This window comes from Panthera tigris, chromosome F3 (assembly GCF_018350195.1).
Source record: "Panthera tigris isolate Pti1 chromosome F3, P.tigris_Pti1_mat1.1, whole genome shotgun sequence".
In the NCBI taxonomy this organism is placed as follows: domain Eukaryota; kingdom Metazoa; phylum Chordata; class Mammalia; order Carnivora; family Felidae; genus Panthera; species Panthera tigris.
In genome coordinates this window covers 61,108,211-61,130,473 of record NC_056678.1, presented here as the reverse complement: position 1 = coordinate 61,130,473, position 22,263 = coordinate 61,108,211, and the positions used below count along the sequence as shown (strand labels likewise).

General features: G+C 48.3%; 1 protein-coding gene across 9 annotated transcripts in view; it reads left to right on the top strand.

The window, feature by feature from the left end:
• The window catches only part of PBX1 (PBX homeobox 1), a 289,312-nt gene that overhangs the window by 214,647 nt on the left and 52,402 nt on the right, over positions 1 to 22,263 (top strand). The window lies entirely within an intron of this gene.

The following is a 22,263-nucleotide window of genomic DNA, read 5'->3' as shown; positions in this document are numbered from 1 at the left end:
AAATACAGTCACCACACAGTCCTTCTTGATATTACTGTGTCTCTTTCTTACCTTCTGCTCTTGGCAGATGGATTGCATCCTGTTAGACAGTACGGGGTGACCCCTCAGCTCAACATTCCATCGAGCTCAACGTTCCACTGCTGACACTCTGTGTATCTTATATGCAACAGCAACTCTACCGTGGTCTCTTCTATTGTTATAAAAGATGACTTTTTATGAACTTGTCAATTGTTTAAGAGTCTGACAGTTTGGGCCTCAACACGTCCTGTCAGAGACCATGTGGATGAAGATCTCTGCTGTAGGGTTCCGCTCTGTGATCAAGGGTAGAGAGTGGTTTTGGGGGCGTATGGCTTAAGGGATTCCATGGGGCTGGTAGGGCAGGTGGTTCAGGCACATCATTTTTGAACCCATGGATTATCTGTAGAGGGGATTCATGATGTCACCTTCAGATACCTGCTGAGTGTACTGGAAGGAATTGGGTGTTGGCAAGGCATTGAAAAGCAGGTATGAGAAAGAAATAGCTGAGGTGAGATTCAACTGAAGAGAAGCAAGAGTGTGGCAGGGCCCCAGGGCAGGTGAGCAACAAGTTTGTACCATCAATGTATCTGCCTCAAGAGATAGGTCCACGACTCAGGAAAGTCAGGAAGTCCTTTTTCCCTGGCAGTCCCCATGTTAATGCAGGCAGTTGCCCAAAGTATGGCGTCCATTTTGGACTCTTTGATCTTGAAGAAATACGAATAGCAGAAAGGGATAGATGGCAAGATAGATGAAGAATTTCAAAGGGCACCGTGATTAATTCTTCAGAAGAGAAGGCTAATAGGCTGTTGACTTGCTTTACGTGGAGGGATTCTATGCAGAGGATGTTAGGAAAGGTCCATCATGAAGAAATGGCAGAACAAGGGGCGCCTGGGTGGCTCAGTGGGTTAAACGTCCGACATCGGCTCAGGTCACGATCTCGCAGTTTGTGAGTTTGAGCCCGCGTCGGGTTCTTTGCTGACAGCTCGGAGCCTGGAGCCTGCTTCAGGTTCTGTGTCTCCCTCTCTCTCTGCCCTTCCCCTGTTCATACTCTGTCTCTCTGTCTCTCTCTCTCAAAAATAAACAAACATTAAAAAAAAATTTTTTTTTAAAGAAAAGAAATGGCAGAACAAGAGAAAAGAAACTTAAAATGTTTTCCTTTTCAAGCATGGTCCTTTGGGAAGCTTCACAAATTTCAGAAGCCGTGGTATCTCCTCTCACAGAATTTAGGAAGTAAAGACCTTTTCGTATCATAAAACGCCAACTCTCAAGTCCGCTGAGAAGTCTCCGTCCAGGAGCTAGGAAAGGGTTGAGTTGGCTTGGCCTCTTCCAGTTGAGGATGGAATTCTTAAATTTATTTACTTGGATTTCCAAGCGGTCACCGCGGTCAGAGGCCGTGGGCTCGGTGCCACGGACACTGCCCACGTTGCTTCTGTGGCCAGCCGAGGGGGAAGTTTACCCTGGCTTGTTGTGATTTAGGGGATGTTGTGTTTTTAACGGACCTGAAAAATGTGCTCAAGTGCAACAACTTCGAGACTTGCCACAGATTGGAAGCAGTAGAATGGGGATGGGGGCGTCCGCTGTAATCTAATTTTTCTCCCGTAATACTGGCTCTTCCCCATTGCTCACTCGCTGTCTCCCAGCGTAATTACCACCAGAAGCATTTCCTGTTTGTCCCCTGTAGGTCCACCACCCTGCGCCAATAACCCGTGGCCCAGCAGGAATATACAGTATCCTTTGCCAGTGCCGATCAGGGCTTGATTACACTTCACGGCTGTAATTCAAGCCTGCTAATCCTCCTCTGTGTTAGGAAAAGAGGCCTGTTCTATTAGATAAGCTGATTACCGTCTGGTGTGTGCTTCATGCCTAGCAAGAGTTGTTCATATGTGGAATTATTGCCGGTTGCCGTCTGTGCTTTTACTGCACTGAGTAAGCTTGCTTAGGGGTCAGGGGTAGCCGGCTTCCCCTCAGATCTGGGACGGGTAAGAAACGGGAGTCTCGATCGCAGCTCCTTTCCTCCCAACCTCTGCGCCGCAGGCTCAGTATTTACTTTTCTTCTCTGTTCACGGAAGGAACTAGATAAGTCTGTAGGAGTCTGAGACTTTCGTCCCCAGGCTTCTCTGTCGAAGACCACGGAGTGAAAGGTCACGGCCCCACACCTTCCCGGTAGCTTTGTAGGACCCTCTTGGTGGGATGCTGAGGCCTGAGGGAGGGAGGAATATGGCGGCACAAAGCTGAGTGTGTGGTGAAGTCAACAGCCACAGACCTGAGACTACGGGGCCGACCACAGGGCAGGGATGCCTGCGGAGACCATTTGAGTGCTTTCTCACATCCAGAGATGTCTTCTTCGAAGCCACAAAAGCCTTGAAATCACCTTTGTCTCTCCCTCCCGGCCCATCGCTGGTGGGCTGTGCGGCTTGTGGCTTAGGTGCAGTCTACAGGGCCCTTGGTCTTCATGGAGGGGGAACTACGTTCGTCAAGACGGTCTGCCAAGCGACTTGGGACTCCACCCCCCATCCCCCCGACTCCTTCCACCAGAGCAACTCTCCAGGGAGAGGGCAGGGATCCTGACCCCAGATGCGGAGCTGAGGTTCTGCCTCGTGATGGCTCTTTCGTGTTTAAGTTCCACAAGTGGCTGCCAAGTCACTGGCGCGAGGATGAAATGAGCGCTGGTCACGGGTGGACGCGAGCACCTGGCCCCTGGCCTCGTCAACCTCTGTGCCAGGATATGTTGGCGTCGCTGTGTGTACTCGAATATGTGGTGGCCTACACTGGAGCGAGGACATTAGGATGAACGGCAGGCACGCTTGACTGTGAAACTATCACAAGTGGGGAGGCGTTTTGGTGAGTAAACTTCGTCCACGCTAGTCTGTGTGAAAGATCTGTTCGTCTGCCTTTCTCCGTGGAACTCCCTTAAGGCAGGCATTTTGTCTTTGATTTCTGTGTCCCCAGCATACCCGTACCGCCTGGCACATGGTAAACACCTCGAGAATGTTCTGGATTTAATGAGTGAAAACGCTAATCAATACATTTCAGTAAAAAGGGGCCGCAAGTATGAATTGTTGGGTGTTTCATACAGCTCCCTCATGCACCTTTCCTGCTTTTCTTTCTTTGTTTTTGTTTTAAATGTTTCTTTATTTATTTTGAGAGAGCATGAGCAGGGGAGGAGCTGAGAGAGAGGGAGTGAGAGAGAATCCCTAGCAGGCTTCGCACTGTCAGCCTGGAGCCCGACGCGGGGCTCGAACTCATGAGCCATGATGAGATCATGACCTGAGCTGAAATCAAGAGTTGGACGCTGAACCGACTGAGCCACACAGTCGCCCCCTGCCCTACTTTTCTTTCTTTGAAGTAGACTCTAAATCCCCAGGGACATGAGTATTCCTTAGACGGAAAGGACATGGTGAGCTGAAGAAAGGAAAGGACACAGCAGAGCCAAGTCACATATTAGGAAGGACACTGTGACACGAGATTTAATGTTTTTATTTATTTTTGAGACAGAGCATGAGCAGGGGAGGGGCAGAGAGGGGGGAGACACAGAATCTGAAGCAGGTGCCAGGCTCCGAGCCATTAGCACAGAGCCCGATGCAGGGCTCGAACCCACGAACCATGAGATCATGACCTGAGCTGAAGTCGGTCGCTTAACCAACTGAGCCACCCAGGCGCCCCTGTGACATGAGGCTTAGACAGAAGAGCCACTGTGTTATGTCCTAACCACTGGGCATGTGGTCTGTGTAATGCATCTTGATCCACGGACGTCTTGAGACTTACTTGATCTCCTCTTTTCTCCTGCCTTTTCCCCCTTCACTTTCCTCTCTTAATCCTCTTCCCACCCCCCTCCCCCAAACTCTCCTTCTTCCCTTCCCCTTTCTAGGGAAATTGTTGTCTCCTGAATATCAGCATGTTCTCCAAATGGAGAAGTTGTACCCCCAGGGAGATTTCTTTTTCTTCTGAACTTGAATTAATTTCTACTTCTAGGATAAATCCTGAGAACCATGCAGAGGGGTATGGCCCACTAAAACAGAGCTATGAAAAGTAACTGCCACGTTCTAAACCTAATATGAGCAATGAAAGTTTTCTTTGATGTGCATTGATGAATTTTCTTTTCTTTATTTGAAGGGATTATAAATCTATGAGTTTTGCGGCCATCGTTGTATGTATGGCTTTAGCTTCTAAGTCACAGTGAAAACTTTAGACTGGTTGTCTACTCTAGGTTCATGGTTGTGCGTTTGTGTGTTTTCTGTGTGTGTGTGAGAGATAGGGTATGTGTGCTGTCATTCAGAAGCTGGTGGTACAAGCCTTTTTGCTTTGAGTAAAGGCTTGACTGTCAAAAGGATAATTGTCCAGGAAAACCACATTTTAAAACTCACCTTAGCATCTTTGAAATGATCTCAGACGTTTTTAATTTATTTCTTTTTTTTAACCTTTTTTTTTAAAATTCGCATCCAGGTTAATTCGCATATAGTGCAACAATGATTTCAGGAGTAGGTTCCTTAGTGCCCCTTCCCCATTTAGCCCATCCCCCCTCCCATAGCCCCTCCAGGAACACTCTGTTTGTTCTCCATATTTAAGAGTCTCTTATGTTTTTGTCCCCCTGCCTGTTCTTATATTATTTTTGCTTGCCTTCCCTTCTGTTCATCTGTTTTGTATCTTAAAGTCCTCATATGAGTGAAGTCATATGATATTTGTCTTTCTCTGACCTACCTTTTTTGCTTAGCATAATGCCCTCTAGTTCCATCCACATAGTTACAAATGGCAAGATTTCATTCTTTTTGATTGTCGAGTGATGCTCCATTGTATGTATATACACATATATGTGTGTGTGTGTGTGTGTGTGTGTATATATGTGTGTGTGTGTGTGTATACACACACACACACACACACACACACACATCACATCTTCTTTATCTATTCATCCAACGATGGACATTTGGGCTCCTTCCATCCTTTGGCTATTGTTGATAGTGCTGCTGTAAACATTGGGGTGCATGTGCCCCCTCAAAACAGCACACCTGTATCCCTTGGATAAATACCTAGTAGTGCAATGGCTGGGTCATAGGGTAGTTCTATTTTTAATTTTTTGAGGAACCTCCATGCTGTTTCCCAGAGTGGCTGCACCAGTTTGCATTCCCACCAGCAGCGCAAAAGAGATCCTCTTTCTCCGCATCCTCACCGACATCTGTTGTTGCCTGAGTTGTTAATATTAGCCATCCAGAGGTTTTTAGAGTCAGAAAGTGAATAGTGATATTGCATCCCAGAGACTCCAACCATCGAGCCAAACCTGGGCGTTTTCCCACAGGACATAAGCAGGGACCAGACTATCATGTTTTGAGAGTCTAATGTCCTTCCAAACACAGTAGCAGCAAGGCAGAGAGGAATTAGGGAAACGCCTGCTTTTTATTCTCTTCATGATTCTTTCCATCCTTTCTGAACTCCCTGCCATCCTGAGTTTTAGGACCAGCAGTATCGGTTGAATGTTTGCTTAAAGTAACGTCTGGAGCTTGACCGAAGTTGGTTCTCTGGGGGGAAACAAATACATAAACATAATTTGCTTTGGTTGATGGAGTCTTAAAATTAGCCAGTTTTTGCCCTAAAGTTGTCATGGTTCCATCATTACCTGTTGGAAATAGTGTTTGAAGAAGAGGAGGAGAGGCTGAGATGGCTCCAGACCTTTTAATTTTTTCTAGGAAAAGGAAATATACACAGTGCGCACACTGAGCAACTTGATCCAGGCATCGGGCACTTCCTTCGCGGCAGGACTTCAGAGCATCTTACTTTCCCACCTGCGTGAGCCCGTGTGCCACTTTGGCCATGTATGATGGCAGAGAGGGGACCCATACTTGTGGTTTGCACACTGGGAACAGAGCCTGAAATCGGAGGGCGTCTCCCACCGTGTGGTGTCGAACCCCAGCACCAAGGTCTTGTACGAGCAAGCCAATGCCGTCGTTCCCGAACAGAGTAACGGGACGGCTGCCAGGATTTCACCTCCGCATCCACCGTTATAAGAGGCAAAAACAAATCAGGCTTTAAAAAAGAAAAAGAGTGTTCCCACAACTGTAATTTTGACGGTCTAGCATGTAAACAATTCTGCGACTTTGGGGGTTACTTTTAAGATGGAACGGGATCGAGGGCATTGGAGCTGGGAAAACCGCGTGTTGCTCGTAGTTCTCCTTGGTTTAGGCCAGTTCAGGAGAGCAGAGAAATGAAATTCTGCAAACGGCACCATGAATGTTCGCATTGGCCTCCAACCTGTGAAACTTGCCAGCTGCTAATTCAGGCCCTGGGGTCCCAGTCCAGTCCTGTGGGTGTTTCCGGGCATGGGCCCTCGCTTGCTACTGGCCGTACTAAGACCCGAGGCAGCTGTGATGTAGGGGGAAAGCCCTAAAGTCAACGGTATAACCAGTTGTGCGGCCGTGAGTCCATCTGACCCCCCCCCCCCCGTGCTTCTGTTCCCTCATGTGAATAAAGGGTTTAATAATACCCCAGAATGTTCATGCAGACGAGCTCATTTTTGATAAGCCGCTTTGTAAAGTTTAATTCCCACGCAAAAAACTACCACCCCTAACTCCGTTCTTTCATACAGTTGTCCACACACCTATCCATTTCGCTTTGTGTCATGAGCTAATGCTTCTCTTTCTCCCGTGATCCTGCAGACTCGTTTCTGATTGAGTCTCTCCAGTGGAAATACAGGACTTAGCAGAGAGTGGAGACGCAGTCTGTGTCTGTTGAACGACGAGTGGATGGACCTGTGTCCTTGTCAGATGGCAGGGTTGGCGAAATCATGAAGGCCGGTAACACTTTGCGCAGGCTGAGAGCTTTTTATTTTAACTGAGCTGCGAGGCTGTCACGAAACCTAAGTGGACATGACCAGTTTGGCAGAGTTGAGCCGAGTGCCGCTGGAAATCAGGTGGCCCCGGAAGAGAAACGCAAATTTGGCTTCTAAGATGACCATGAGTCTGCGACCCCGGAGAGGCCGAGCCCCTGCAAAGGCCTTTACTGAAGTGGGCACAGCTCGAGTCTCCTGTCCGATCTGCCGGGCACTTGCTGAATGCTTGGCGCCCTGGGCCTCGGTGGCGTCCTCCCCTGAGGCCAGATGTGGCCCAGGGAAGTTGCGGCAGGAAAGGCCCTGAGTAGGGCCGTGCTAACGTCCGGCCAGTGGAACAGGTGGGGAGCTCCCACACCGCGTCAGCTTGAGAGCACTTATTTTGTGGGTCAGTGAGGGATGTTGGCTCACTCAGTGGAGGAGAAAACAAGACACCTCTTCAGATAAATATAGTAAGAACCACAGTAAATAAGGCCCAGCCTCAGGGAGGCAGATCTTTAAAGGAAAATTAAGATGGCCTGTCATCTGTCTCTCTGTCAACCGTTGATGCATTTAGCTAGCGCCTTGCGGTGCTAAATGCTTTTTGATGATGATGGTCATGATGGCCACTGTACCTCCCCACGGTGGGAGGCGCCTCCTATGCGAGAACGCTTGGTGGGGGGCGGGAGGGGCCCCGTCTCGAGTGCGCCGAGAGAAGGGATGGGCCGGAGGACCCTTCTCCCTTCTCCCCTTCTTCTGGATTTTACCAGGATGTAAAAGCAAGCAGAGACGACAACAAAACGCTCGTCTGAAACTCGGAGCCTAATCGCTCCCATCTGCTCCCGCGCTGCTTCCCCTAGCTGCCTGCCAGGATGTTTGCCGCAGACGCTAAGTAGCACATTATTTTCGATAAGTTGCAATCATTTACTCGAAATCTACTTCTCCCTTAAAATGTCCCCCTGGAAACTTGACTCGGCATCTGAGAAGCTCTGTTCAGGATGGGATTTGAATGCTTGTGCTCAGGTTCGAGGAAAGTGAAGCCCTCGTCCGCCGGGGGTTAATGCATTCAAGGTTTCAGCCCCCTGGGCTCAGCTGGGAGGAGAGGGGGAGGCGCCATGGAGGGCCGTCCAAGAGGTCAGGGCCACCGGGGCTCATTCCCCAAGGAAAGGCACAGGTCCCGAGATGTCAGAGGTAGGAAATGATGGCCCCATGGACTCTTCCCCAATGCAGAAATGTCACGCCTCCCTTAAGACATCAATCCGAGACCTTTCGTGGTCCCCAGGAGACGTTTCTCTTTTATCCAGTGACCGGGCTAGTGAAGGCATGTTTTGCAGTCTGGAACTCATAATCTCAAATAGCCTCCCCCCCTTCCGCCACCACCACCACCAGCGTTTTGTGCCTAGGGCGAGAATCCAGACACGGCATCCAGTGTGCCATCCGATCATCCCTGTCACTCAAGACCTAGAGCTTTCGGAGGCTACTTGGAAAGTTTTGAGACGCAGCAAAAGCATCCTGCTTCTCCCGCGGCCTGTTGGCCTGTGGATCCTGCAGCTCCCCGTGTCTGAGGCTGGCACGGTGACTCATTAGCAGCGAGGCCTGTGCTCGGGGTGGTTTTTGTAACGAGTGGTGATGGATCATCCCTAGACTCTCCCCGAAGGACCTGCCTGACCTTGTATGCATTTGTGAGATGGCTGTCTGGGGTCACAGGTGTTGTGTGTGGTCATGGAAGAAGGAAAGCTAATTGGCATGTGTTTTGGAATGGACCTGGGGCGCCTGTAAATAGACCTGCTGTCCTTCAGCTGCGGCGTTTCTTCCTCCAACCACGTGAGCGGACGTGATTTCTTCTGTTAGTACGCTGCGTTAGGATTTCCCTTTTCCTTCTCCTGTGTCCCCGTTCCGGTCCTCTGGAACCAACAGATCCTGCAGGCTGCTTAGGATGCAAACATTATTTTACTCTCGCGTAAGGGAATGTCCCAATACGAGCTGTATGTAGGTGGGCGAGTTACAGCGGCCCAAAGTGGTTTGTGAGAATTCAGTCTTCCGTGTGGTTCCTGCCCCTGTATTTGCCTCCAGGTTTATGGTTTGGTCCGCCCTAGTTTTCCTCTGGTCGGGACAGAGCCTTCCTTCGCTCTCTACTTCATCGCGGAGGCAGCAGGATGTTCTTAGCTGGTTTCCATGTGCAGCTGCCTCTCACCGCCAACACCATCTTCCCCACTCTAGGCTACAGGTCACCCAGCAGCCTGACTCAGAGGACCTCCTTCCCTGCTCCCCAGCCCCAGACTTCCTGGATCTTCTCCCCCACCCCCCACCCCCCCATCTGCTCATTAGCCAGGGCACTTCCCGGAGAGGCCCCTCTGATGATCAGCCCTCTTTCTATCTGTTCTAAACCTTCTCCTTCTGCAGGAAGAAATTCTCCCCAGTAGCGACTCGGGTTTTTCTGTGACTTGCTTCTACGTCTTAAATCTGCCCCTTTGTCATGATCTCTGTAATACACTAACCACTGTGAACTCTCTCCCCCTTGCAGAATTGTTCTGCCCCCTCCTTCTTATTAGCTTGGATTGGCCAGGCTGCCCAAAGCACAAGAACTTCCAAAACCTTCAAAATAACTAACTTAAACAAAATTCAGGTACAAGTTTATTTCTCCTCGTTTTCATATAGTCCAAAGGTGACCATCCAGGCTGGTGTCTAGAGTATGATAACTTCTTCCTGGTGTGGCTGCCATTCCCCAGGCCAATTCATGGTCCAAAGTGACTATTAGAGCTCCAGCCATTATATTCATGTTCTAGCTAATAGAAGATTAGAGAGAAGGACAAGAAAGACATTCCTTCTTTTTAAGGACATTGCTAGAAGTTTTATATTGTACCTCAACTCATCTGTCTCTAGAATTTTGTCACCCAAGACATGACCACATCTAGCTGCAAGGGAAGCTGGAAAGCATCTCTCAGTGGCCATGAACTCAGCTAAAAGCCAATGTTCCATCTCTACAGAGAGGAATATATTGGAAGACACTGACAGGTCAACCTGATCCTTCACCTTTGCGTCCACACTCTTTGCCAGGCCCTTCCCCAGGTAACCCATCTCCCGGGCCCCAAGTAGGAGATGGGCACACACTCCGTCCTATCTCGACATAATATTAGCATAGTCAACATACACATTTATGTGAAATGATCTCATCGTCAGTGGGAGTTGCAGTGGTAACAGTAGTCTGAGTCTCAGGGAGTCCCTTCCTCTTGTCGTGTTCGAGATAAACACACTAGTCATTTTTCTCTCCCACACTTCAAGTTCTCATCCTCTTTATAGAGTCAAGGGACTCGTGTTTCTAATGGAGAGAGAAACAGAAGGACTGAGTGACAGAGGCCAAAGGATGGACTGAACTAGAATGTTGCACCGCATTTCTTGATTCCAGACCCTGCATCTACTCTGCTGGAATCTGCTGCTTGCCATCTGTGATGTCACGGTCTGTCTGTCCTTGGGGTACACACCTCTGTCGATGGCGGTCATCTGGCCATCGACGGAGGTGTGAGCTAACTCGAGCAGGGCAAGGGCGTACTATTCGTACTAGTACGTGTCTCCTGTGATTGGAGCAGTTGGGAATAGTCATGCAGCAGGCCAAGACTCAGTTATCACTGTCTTGTGGGAAGATCCCTTAAGGTCAGTAGCACATTGCATTAGGAAACCTGCCTTTGAATTATGCTGTGGTTTTCAAAAACTGGGAAGGATGCTGTATGAGAACAGAATGTTCTTTATTTCAAACTAAATTCTGATGAAATTGTTTGGAAGGTTGGAGAAATAAAATGCTTCTGCTATGATCGAGTCTGTAAATACAGGCAAGGAAATCCCACTTGTCACCAGGAACCGGAAAAGCATGCGTCGTCCCAAGACAATGAAACGATGTCAAGATGGTAAGACCACACATGATAGCAATGTGGCAACATCCGGTTGTTTTCACATTTGAGTGTGGGGTTCCTTAATGCCCCTGCGGCAAAGGATGATCGTGAGGCCTGAATCTCACCCGAAAGTAAACTGAAACAAGCTTGCTCAGACCTTGATGGTGAACAGGCTTTCTTCTCTTTGGTTATAATTTATTTATTTATTTTTAAGTGGAAATGAGAAGCAGCCAGGCTAGCTTATCTGACCCAAGCGGAGGCTGCGTCAGAGCTAAGTGGTTCCCAGAAGGGTCTTCCAGCTTCTCGAAGGGCTGAGTCTTCCCGAGCGAGCTCTGCCAGGTCCGGGAGTCTCAGATGCTTCGAGACTCAGGAAGACCAAAGTCAGGGGCTCTGTGTAAAGAGAGGAGTCTTCAGGCTTCAGAGGAAGCAAGGTTCTTAAACGTGCTTGGGAGGAGAATAGGAAGCTAGGAACGTGAAGGGGGGAGAAAGAGGACAAAAAGATACTTGAAATTTATTCTGTTGGCTGAGGATCAATTGGTTGGTCTGTGATGGTGTGAAAATGAGCCTGCCTGGAATCACAGGACAGTGGGGGAGAGTGTGCGTGTGCATGCACACGTGTGTGTGTGTGTGTGTGTGTGTGTGTGTGTAACTGGGGGAGAGTGTGCATGTGTGTGTGCACGTGTGTGTGGGGGGGGAGTGGGGGAGAATGTGCATGTGTGTGTGTGTGAACTGGGGGAGAGTGTGCGTGTACATGTGCGTGTGTACTTGTGTGTGGGGGGGAACTGGGTGTGTGTGTGTGTGTGTGTGTGTGGAACTGGGGGAGAGTGTGCATGTGCATGCACACGTGTGTATGTGTGCACGTGTGTGTGTGGGGAGCTGGGGGAGAATGTGCACGTGTGCGTGTGTGTGAACTGGGGGAGAGTGTGCGTGTACATGTGCATGTGTACTTCTGTGTGTGTGTGGGGAACTGGTTGTGTGTGTGTGTGGAACTGGGGGAGAGTGTGCATGTGCATGTGCGGGCATACTTGTGTGTGTGTGGGGGGAACTGGTGTGTGTGTGTGTTTGTGTGTGTGTGTGAACACTCATTGACTTATCCCAGTTCCTTCTGTGTTGCTGATTCTTAAGATACAGAACCCAAACTCTTAATTCTAAATCTGTCTTGCTTTCTCATTCCTCCCAAAGGGACCTTTTTCAATGGGATTGATTCAGGTTTAACCAACAGTTGAAAACCTACCAGTTACTGAGCACAGACATGTGCTTTTATAAAAATGACCTTATTTCATCCTTAATAAGAATTATGGTGTGGCTGATATTATTATTGACGGTCGGGTGATAAGGAAGCCGAGCTGAAGGGAAGGGCGGGTCACGGCGTGGGAATCCTGCACGTGACTTTGTACCAGTGATCCTTCTCCGTGCCGGGCTGTGGAGCTAACAGCAGAGAGCCCTGGGCATGTACTCACGCGCTTTGGGGATATTAACCTATGACGGGAAAGGAAATCTACCGCGTGTTAGCACTCGCAGCGAAGCAGAGAAGGTACCGGAGACTCCAAGCCACGGAACATTTTCATCTTTAGGCCAGAGAATATTGAGGAGTGTCTCTCACTTCCTCAGCGGTCACCTCGTTCAGAGACTCCTGTGGCAGAGAAAGCGTGCATCGCCTGGGAACGCACAGCGGGCCGCTATCCAGTCCTGATGCTTTTATGTACAGCCTGGTAGGAGACCCTTTCTTGCGTCCTGGGCTACCGCGTGCAGAGCAGGCCTCACACGCCCAGGGCTCCTGGGTCACGCCCTCCTACCGGCCTCTGCAGCGACTCTTCGGGCAAAGGGGTTCCCCGCGCTGCCGTCCAGGCTTGAGCTATTAAGGACCAAAGCCCCTCGCCCAGGCAGCCGGCGCCCATCCAGAAAGGCAGGAGCCTGCTGCCCGGCACATAAGCCCTGTCTCTGCCAGCTGGCCCGGGGAGTCTCCTGTGCCAAGCAGGGGACGTGTGAATGGGATCTGTGCCCGAGCATCGCCTGAGAAGGAGAAAACGCATGTGACCAGGCCCGCCGAAGCCTGGCCCAGAAGGAGAGGTGACAAGAAAATCGCGATGTGTTTCTCTAAAGAACACCCGAAAACATAAACCCCCCAAAACAAACAAACTTTAAAATCATCTCAAGAGTGTCCTATAATTTTATTCCCCCCACCCCGCCCCGCCCGAAAACCTCCCACGGAGCCCTGCACATTTGGTGGCTGTGGGCTGCATGTGAAGCAGTAAGGGCATCGCGTCGTGTTTCGATACCCAGCACGGTGCCTGGTGCCGAAGGGAATGCTCGGGAAATATTTGTAGGATGAGGTATTTGAGGCATCTCAAAATCTTGCTGCCAATTCACTAAGGCCCTTAGGTCCCCTCTCTGGGTCCACCTGCCACGTCTAGACCCAGAAGGAAAGGGGAAAGAGCCATAGGACATCTTATGTTTGTAGCTAAATCCCTGGTGGCACTTAAAGAGACCCTGGAGCTGGGGTCCCACCTTCATGTCCCTGAGCTTCTGAAGGGCTGAGACACAGACAGCACAGAGTCCCAGCGTGGTTTCCAGCACCTGAAGATTTCGTGACCTTGGCCTTCTCACCTGACAAGGCAGCCCCAAGCCCATCATAGCGTGCACCAGGCATGGGGCACCAGGAGGGTCTCCGCTCCCGTGGCCGCTGGTGCCCCCCATGTTAACCAGAAGCACTGACCAATAGCCGGCTAGAGTGCTGGTCTGGAAACTTCAGGGCATTGAATTGCTAATCGTTTCCAACTGTTTGATAGGCACTCTTTTAAAAGCACACGAAAATAAGCTTCTCCGTGAAACAAACGAGGGGTTAAGAGCATCAGGACGCGCTACCCTGAGCCTCAAGTCACTAACTGGAGACTGCGGTCCCTCCTTTGGTGTAGAAGAATCAAATTATGTCATAGTCGTTTCTCAGCTCGAGCTGAGGAGTTCCTGGTTTGCGGGTGTGATCGGGCTTGTGGGAAACGAAAGAACCAGGAGGACGGGGAGGAGGCTGTGCATTGGTTGAGGGTTTTCTTCTGGCGACTTTCTGTGCCCATCGCAGGCCTCGAGGCGGTTGGCGTCGTGTGCGAGAAGGGACCAGAGGACTAGGACTCACGGGCCTCTGGAAGCCAGAGCCCATGGCTGGTTCCTCTTGCAAATCCCAGCACCCACCTCGTTCCTGGCACCTTAGAGGTGCCTGTGGTCAGTAATGTAAGTGGACTGAGCGTTCCTCACAGGGCTCAGCTGTGGTCACATTGTGTGCACGGCCCCTTCACTGGGGGCCTCTGTCAGCCCTGGCGGGAGTTCTTCCCAGGCACTGGCCATGTGCCCGGTTCGCCACAGCAGCCAGAGCCTTCCTCGTGGATAACGTTGGCTTTCTGGGGATACCCCAGGCTCCGGGTCCCGGAGACTCTGGCTTAATGACAGCCTAGATTTGCTTGTTTGGAATCGTCAGATTTGCAAAGGCAGACTTTTGACGTGGGAGAAGGCCTTTGATCCAAGAGCATGCTGGCCTTGGTCCAGCCTGGAACTGGCACCTAGGGGATGAGGCACGCGGGAACCCCCTGCCTCCCTCCTGGCATGGTGAGGCAAAAGGCTTTGGGTCCCACCACCCCCCATCTTTTCCTCCTTCGCTTTTTTTACATGTGAAGAAATGCTTGGACAGGTGCTTAGCGCCCGAGGCTCTGAGAGGCCACGTGGGGGACACCCAGATGCAGGACAGGTCTTCTCTGCCTTTCAGGAGCTCATGGCCTTGCTCTGGCAAGCTGCTAGGTGTGACCTCGGGTGTTCTGCGATGCCCTGTGGCCGTGGTGTAGACAGCACATGGTCTGGTGGCTCAGAGGTGAGGGAGTTTGTTTTGGGCTATTATTAGGTTAGGTTTCGTGGGGGAGGGTGCCAAGCTGAGATTCGAAATAGGATAGGACCGTGATAAGTGGATTTCTCTGGCCGAGAGAGAAGAGGGCATTCTGTCCCGTGGCACGGGGGCTCTAACCGTTTTATGTGCCATTGGCAGAAAGAGGTGATTGAAGGGGACCAGATTTGGAGGAATTGAAAGAAATTAAGAAGTCAGTAAGAAGACCTTTCTTCCTTCCTTCCCTGCCTCCTCTCTGGTTGTCTTCTCCCCAGAACGTTAGTCATCATCTGCGCATGGAAAGACATTGTGTGCGTGCACACACGTGTGCACACTCCCCCCCCCCCCCCGCCAAGTTGATATCATGCCCACTTAACTACTGTTCGTGAAAGAGTCAGCATCCTAATGTTGTGGTCAAGAATAAGGTGTCTAAGACTCTAGATTCTAGTCTTGGCTGTCGCCCATTTGCTTCGATTTGGGGGGAAAGCTACTTTGTTGTGACACTGCCTTTGTCATCTTGAATCATCCGCTATGCACTTTGGACTTCATGTTTTATAAGGTGACACAATTCGGTACATACAAGTACTTGATGAACAAATACAAGGGGTGTCTGTGCTATTTTCAGGAGGCCAGCACTTGGCTGTATCCCTAAAAATGCAAGGACAACGTATTTCCGTCCCACACTTCTCTCCTAGAGATGGCGGAACAGTCTTGGGGGAGGCCGGGAGAGTTGCTCTCTCCCGACTCTTCCTGGTCATGTGTAGTGAAGACTAGTCCATGGACGATGAAACGCCCTGCGGGGGGTTTAAGTCTCACACTTTCCAATCAAGCAAAGACATTGGCGAGTGTGAGGGCATCTACCCTGGCCAGGCCTCCTCATGCCCTTTCTCAAACCACCTGTCGTCTTCTATCTCTGTTATCTGTGTGCTATCTCTATCTCTGTATCTCTATCAGTATCTCTGTCCCCCAGCCCACCTTTAGGTCCCTGGACTGCTGTCCAAATCTGAAGACAAGCCTCTCTGTAGATCTGCCCTCCTCCCCCGCCACCAGCCCCCACCGTGAAAGTTGAGTCTAAGCAGGGGCATCTCCCCCAAGGCTAACTTGGGGACTGGAAACTGCAGGACCCTCCCTGCAGAACCCATCCTTGGTGAAGAAAGAGTGCCCTCTAGTGGGCATAGGCTGGAGCTGCTCAGGATCCGTGTTGTTCAGACAAGGACAAAACCAGCGTGCAGCCCCCCTGCCAAGGATCTTGAATATGCCTTTGGGTTGGTTTGTTTTTCTCCTTCTCTGAAGAAAAAGAAAGAAAGAAAGAAATAACAGCGGGAGACCAGTGGTGAGAGCAGTTCCGACTGTGGTATGACAGTCCCCTTATCTTGGGAGTTTTACCGAAGAAGAATTAACCCCTGGGCCAGCCATGGCAATGTGACATCAGATGCTTTTCAAAGGGCTCGTGACAGTTTCTACATAAATCACTCACCTGCCTTGACTGGTCTCATACAAGATGGGGTAGATGTGCAAGGAGGAGACTGCTTCCTTGGCGGTCATTACCAAAAGGGTTAACTGCTTCCTTGGGCAGCCCCCCTGGATAGCGAGCCCACCGCAGTTGATTACGTCCTCTGATAGTGGACGAGTACAGACCTGACTCCCGACTGTTAAAACCCTGTATACACTGCTGTAAACAGGGGACTTGGCCCTTTAAAACCTGGTTCAGTAAAAGCTGCTGGACGGGGGAGCAAGGGGTAGCGGGGGGGAGGGAGAGAGTGCAGGGCGCCCATCAGAGAAGCAGAAACCTGATCATATGTGATGGTTGCTGGATTAGGTAACAGCTCCGCTGGTGGAAATTGGATCTTGGAGGATGAGTGTTAACATCTCTGGTGTCCTGGCGAAAGGTTCATTTGAGTCTTGCATGGTGCCACAGAGATAAAAAGGAGCTTTTAAATAATCATTTTGTCTCCTACACACCAGTGTGCTGGCTTCAAGCAATAAATAGGTAGCATCAGTTCTGCTTAGACATATCACCCTTTTCATTTATTTATTTAATGTTGGTGGAAGTTGTTTTTTTTTTTTTTTAAACCGACTAGCTGAACAGTTTCCGTATCCGTGAATCCCAACACCCATTTTTATAATGGTTCACACGGATTCTCCTTCTGGGTAGAAATAAAGTGTATGCAGTTTATTGCCATGGATGCCTCCTCCAAGCATAGAGACACAGCCCAAGACCATCAGAACCAGAATCTTCTATGTGAAGTAGTGGAAGATGAATGTGTTCTCTTGCTTATGTTGTTACTATATATACACATATCATATGTATATACACATGTATATATACCACATTATATATACATGCATATATACACACATGTATACACTATACACACACACACGTTATGTATATATTATTTATACACACATTATATATATTATATACACACATTATATATACATACAATATGTACAGTATATACACATTATATAGACATATACACACATATATATACACACATTATATATACATTATTTATACACATATATACATTACATATACATATATACATACATTATGATACATTATGTATGCACACATTATATATACATACAATATGTACAGTATATACACATTATGTATACATTATATACACACATGTATGCACACATTATATATACATTACATACACTTATATATAATTATATATTATTTATATAGATTATATGTACATTATACACATACATTATATATATGTACATTATATACATATTGTATATACTTATATTACATGCACATTATATGTATACACATTACATATACATTATTTGTACACATTATATACACACATTTTATATACACACTTTATATATATATGTATATATATATATATATACCCACATTACATATATATACACATTGTATAGACACACATATATATACACATGAATACACACATATATACACACATTATATATGTACATTATATATATGCAATATATATACACACATTATACACATACATTATATATACACATCATATATGTATACATTATGTGAGTGTATATGTATACATGTGTATACACACACACACACACACACACACACACACACACACACACATATAGTGGGGGAGTCTGACACATACCCTGAAAGTTTTTATTTTCTTTATGATTCCAGTATCATTTAAAAGGTATAATTTGGAGAGGACTGCTCCCTTGCCCCCATCTTTATATTATTTCATTTTCATCAGTTCTCTGGTTTGGGACCTATTTATGAGTTCTGAATTCTGAGTATAAACGCAAGCAACAGGGGCACCTGGGTGGCTCAGTCGGTAGAGTGTCCAACTTGGGCTCAGGTCATGATCTCGTGGTTTGTGAGTTCAAGCCCTGCATCGGGCTCTCTGCTGTCAGCCTGTCGGTGCAGAGCGCACTTCGGATCCTCTTTTCCCCTCTCTCAACCCCTCCCCTGCTTGTGCTCTCCCAAAAATAATTTTTTTTAAATAAATAAATAAATAAATAAATAAGCAAGCAAGCAAGCAAGCAAGCAAGCAAAGGAGTGCCCTGGGTGGCTCAATTGGTTAAGCGTCCAATTTCGGCTCAGGTCATGATCTCACTGTCCGTGGGTTCAAGGCTCAGGTCGGGTTCTGTGCTGACAGCTCAGAGCCTGGAGCCTACTTCTGATTCTGTGTATACCTCTATCTCTCTGCCCTCCCTCACTTGTGCTCGCTCTCTCTCTCTCTCTCTCTCTCAAAAATAAATAAATAAACTTAAAAAAAATTTCAATAACTAAATAAATGCAAGCAACATCTAGGCTAAGGTGCACTGTGTTCCATCAGGCCAGTTTCTTACTGGCCACGTTTAGAAACCAGCTGTGTTAAATCTTACTAAATCCAATTTCTTTTTAAGGAGTATCTGCTTCCAATGATACATAGGATCTGTACAATGATATAAAAGCTAAGTTAAGTGCTAACATTTGCACTGTGTTTTTTCCCCCCTCAACTAAATCTGTCCTCTCTACCTGAGCAGGGGAAAAAAAAAAGTCAATACAGATGAGTGCTTTGCACTGTGTGACCTCAAGTTTCCATGGTGGTTTGGGGCTCACAGTGTATCCTTTCAGTGTGCTTTGCTGATCTCAGCAATTTTCTGTCTTGTTTTATTTAAAGCCAGATGGATTTCGAGACCAACAAAATGTTAATTAGGTGGGTGTGCAGAGTCTGTGTGGAGAGTTTGTGTATCCCATCGATAGTTTCAAAGGAAAGGTAGAGGGGCGCCTGGGTGTGGCTCAGTGGGTTGAGCCTCTGACTTTGGCTCAGATCACCGTCTCACAGCTCATGAGTTCGAGCCCCACGTCGGGCTCTGTGCTGACAGCTCAGAGCCTGGAGCCTGCTTCGGATTCTGCGTCTCCCTCTCTCTCTGCCTTTCCCCTGCACTTGATTTCACACTCTCTCTCTCTCTGTCTCTCTCTCTTAAGTATAAATAAAAATTTAAAAAACTTAAAAAGTAAAAAGAAAGAAAAGAAGAGAAAAGAAAAGAAAAGAAAAAAGAAAAGGTGGAGAGCAGCTGGGTGGCTCTGTCAGTTGAGCCTCTGACTCTTGATTTTGGCTCAGGTGGTAATCTCATGGTTCATGAGTTCGAGCCCCATATCAGGCTCTGTGCTGACAGCTGCAGAGCCTGCTTGGGATTCTCTCTCTCTCTCTCTCTCTCTCTCTCTCTCTCAAAATAAATGAATAAAATGTTTTTAAAAATGACTTTAAAAAGAAAAGGTGGAGAATAGGGGTAGGTGAAACCGTGCGGGTCTGGAGAGGGAAAATACACTCAGAAGTGAATGTTGGTGGTGGTAACGTGCCCGTGGTTCCCTGCCTAGTACGTGGAGGGACTGGGCCGGACCTCTGGTCTGTGACTATCTATCTCTGCTTCCTCCTACTTTCCTCCTAATTGAACTTTGCTAATGGAATAAACTGACAGACTGAGCGAGGTGGTCCCAGGCTCATGTGCTGTCTCAGCATCTTTGCCATCATCTTGGGTGGACAGGTTATAGGCTGGCCCTCATGGGGCGAGTCCTGACCATTCGGATGCCATCGTCCTCTTTCTCTTTGCTACCTTCCTTGAGACCAGAAATTATCATAAGCTCTTTCACGTGCACGAGGGATTGGCTATGGAGTGACCAGGAAGATCCACTTGGAGGCATTACCATTGGCTCAAGCATCTTGGGGTGGGGTTTCCTGGCAGTCTTGGAGGGGGTGGGGAGGGTGCAGGGGCTGCTCTCCCAGAGTCCATGGCCTCTTCTGGAGGATATGCGACACCAGATTCAGTTGAGTGGATGAGAGTAGAATTTTGCCCTGGAACAATTTAATTAATGCCCAAGCTAAAGTGGGGCAGTTACATTTGTTTCTTAAGAATGGCTCAGAGGGGTGCCTGGGGGGCTCAGTCAGCGAAGCACCTGACTTGGGCTCAGGGACTCAGGTCATGATCTCGCGGTTCACAAGTTCGAGCCCCGCCTCCGGCTCTGTGCTGACAGCTCGGAGCCTGCAGCCTGCTTCGGATTCTGTGTCTCCCTCTGTCTCTGCCCCTCCCCTGCTCGCGCTCTGTCTCTCTCTCTCAAAAAAAAATAAGTAAACATTAAAAAAAATGTAAAAGAATGGCTCAGAGGTGAATCTTTTACTTTTAAACGACCCATAAATATTTTTGTTGATAAAGCAATTACAATTCACCAAATAAAATCCAGTAGAGAAACGCCCACAGACCCCACACACGAATGCCCTCACTTGCAAAGGTGCGGAGAAGAGGGACTGTACCACCGGGTGCTTGGGTGATCCCATTCTTTTCGTTCCTTTGGGGACTGGAAGGGTGTCTAATGCAGGAAATGGGTACAGCATTGAACTATTTTCTTAAGGAAGCCTCTGTTAGTGGTGATAGGTTCTTCACAGGACTTTGGAGGTTTGGGTAAATAAATTCAAGGGACAGAGTAACATGACCAAATGTTACTCAAAGATCAGTCAAAGGGGCAATTTCCCAGTGAGGGTCCTGGACCGACAAAAGAAGGATTTCACTGGAAAAGAAAAAGTCCACAAAGCAAACTTCAACGATGCCATCACCCGTGTGGTAATTTTATTTTGGTGAAGCAGAATGTTAAGGATTCCGGTGTGAACGCAGAACCTGGGGCCGGTCGTGCATGGTGTTTGCGTACAGGTGCACAGGCTTCCTCCTTTCCACCCCAGCTGGCTCCCTTCCCTCCCGCCACCCTTTCTTATTTCATTGCTCTTCTACCCGGTGCCTTTTACCCTCTGCTCTAACTGCCCCTCTTGGGCCGCGTGACTCAGCATGCCTCTTGGCTGTCTCATGTGTCGTGAGAGCCCAGCTGCAGGGTCCCTTTTAGCACAGGAGTTGGGATTTCCTTCCGAACGACGCTCGAGGTTGCTTCTTGTCATGCCTGTTGGAAGCCAGGAGCGTGTGGTCATGCTGATATTCTGTGTGATAGGATGCCCTGAACATTTATACGCTCCCTCGTACTGAGCTCATACCCACCTTCCTGGTGTCGACCCCGTGGGCTGCCTGGCTGGGGCTCCAGAGATGACTGAAACTGACACCCCCCCTTTGGGGCTCCCCAGATGACACCCTACCTGGAAACCGCTCTTGATTCTCGGATCATTCCAGTGCTTGCGTATCTGTCGGGCCACATCATGCCTGCTGTCCCCATCCCCAAACGGAAACGGATGTAGGACTCCTTCTCCTCGGCCTTGAATCACTTCCCTCCTTTCCCACGACTTACCCCCAATTTTTTTTTTCCATTTTTTTTTAATTGGAAATTCTTTTCATGTTCCCTCTCAACAAAGACTTGGCTGCTGACAGCTAAACTGGGTTTAGATGAGTGATTTATTTTATGGCAGGTTGTATGAGGGTAGTAAAAAGAGACTGCCCGGCTCTTCTGCTGATTTACTAAAACACTTGATCTCTTCCAGTCCAAACCACTCCCCCCACCCAAATGGCCACGGCGTTTTAATAAAAAGCAGCCGTCTCATCCATCTGAGGCTCCTCCACCCTACCTGGCTTCTCTGAATGTCCAAAACAGCTTGTTAAATGGGTCTCACCCTGGTTTCGAACAGGACAGAGTCCTCCCCTGGAATGGAGAGATCTCTGTGTCCAGAGATAAATATTCCCCACTTGACGGCCAATTTGCCTTCGTGCTGTTTTGTTATTTTTTTACTGAAGAATAATTGACATTGACATGCAAGATATCTTCTTGCCTTTTTAGACTTCTCTACCCTCCCTGCAGGTCTGCAGGAAAGGTCTTAACATTTCCATCCAAAATGACTGGATGTACGTGGCTTAGGTTATTTTGGAAATGTGAAAATTCGGGCTGATCAAATATTACAGCGTCAATGAGTGTAAAACCACAAACTCGTGGAAATCTAAAATTAGAAACGAAGAAGGAAATGTCTTTTCTTGAATTAAAAATTTGGCAGTTTGGGGATGAACGTGAAGATTATATTCTGTTATAATTAAATTTTTTACTTTTGAACTTTCTTTGTGGTACAATAGACATAACAGAAGTTCTCATTTTGACCATTTTTCAGCCTCCAGGGTGCAGTTCGGCGGCATTAGGTGCATTCAGTAGTGCAGCCGTCACCACTGTCTGTCTCTGTGTGACACTCCACCATCCTTCCCCATGTGAAACTCTGTCCCCATGCAACACTGACTCCCAGGCCCCTGTC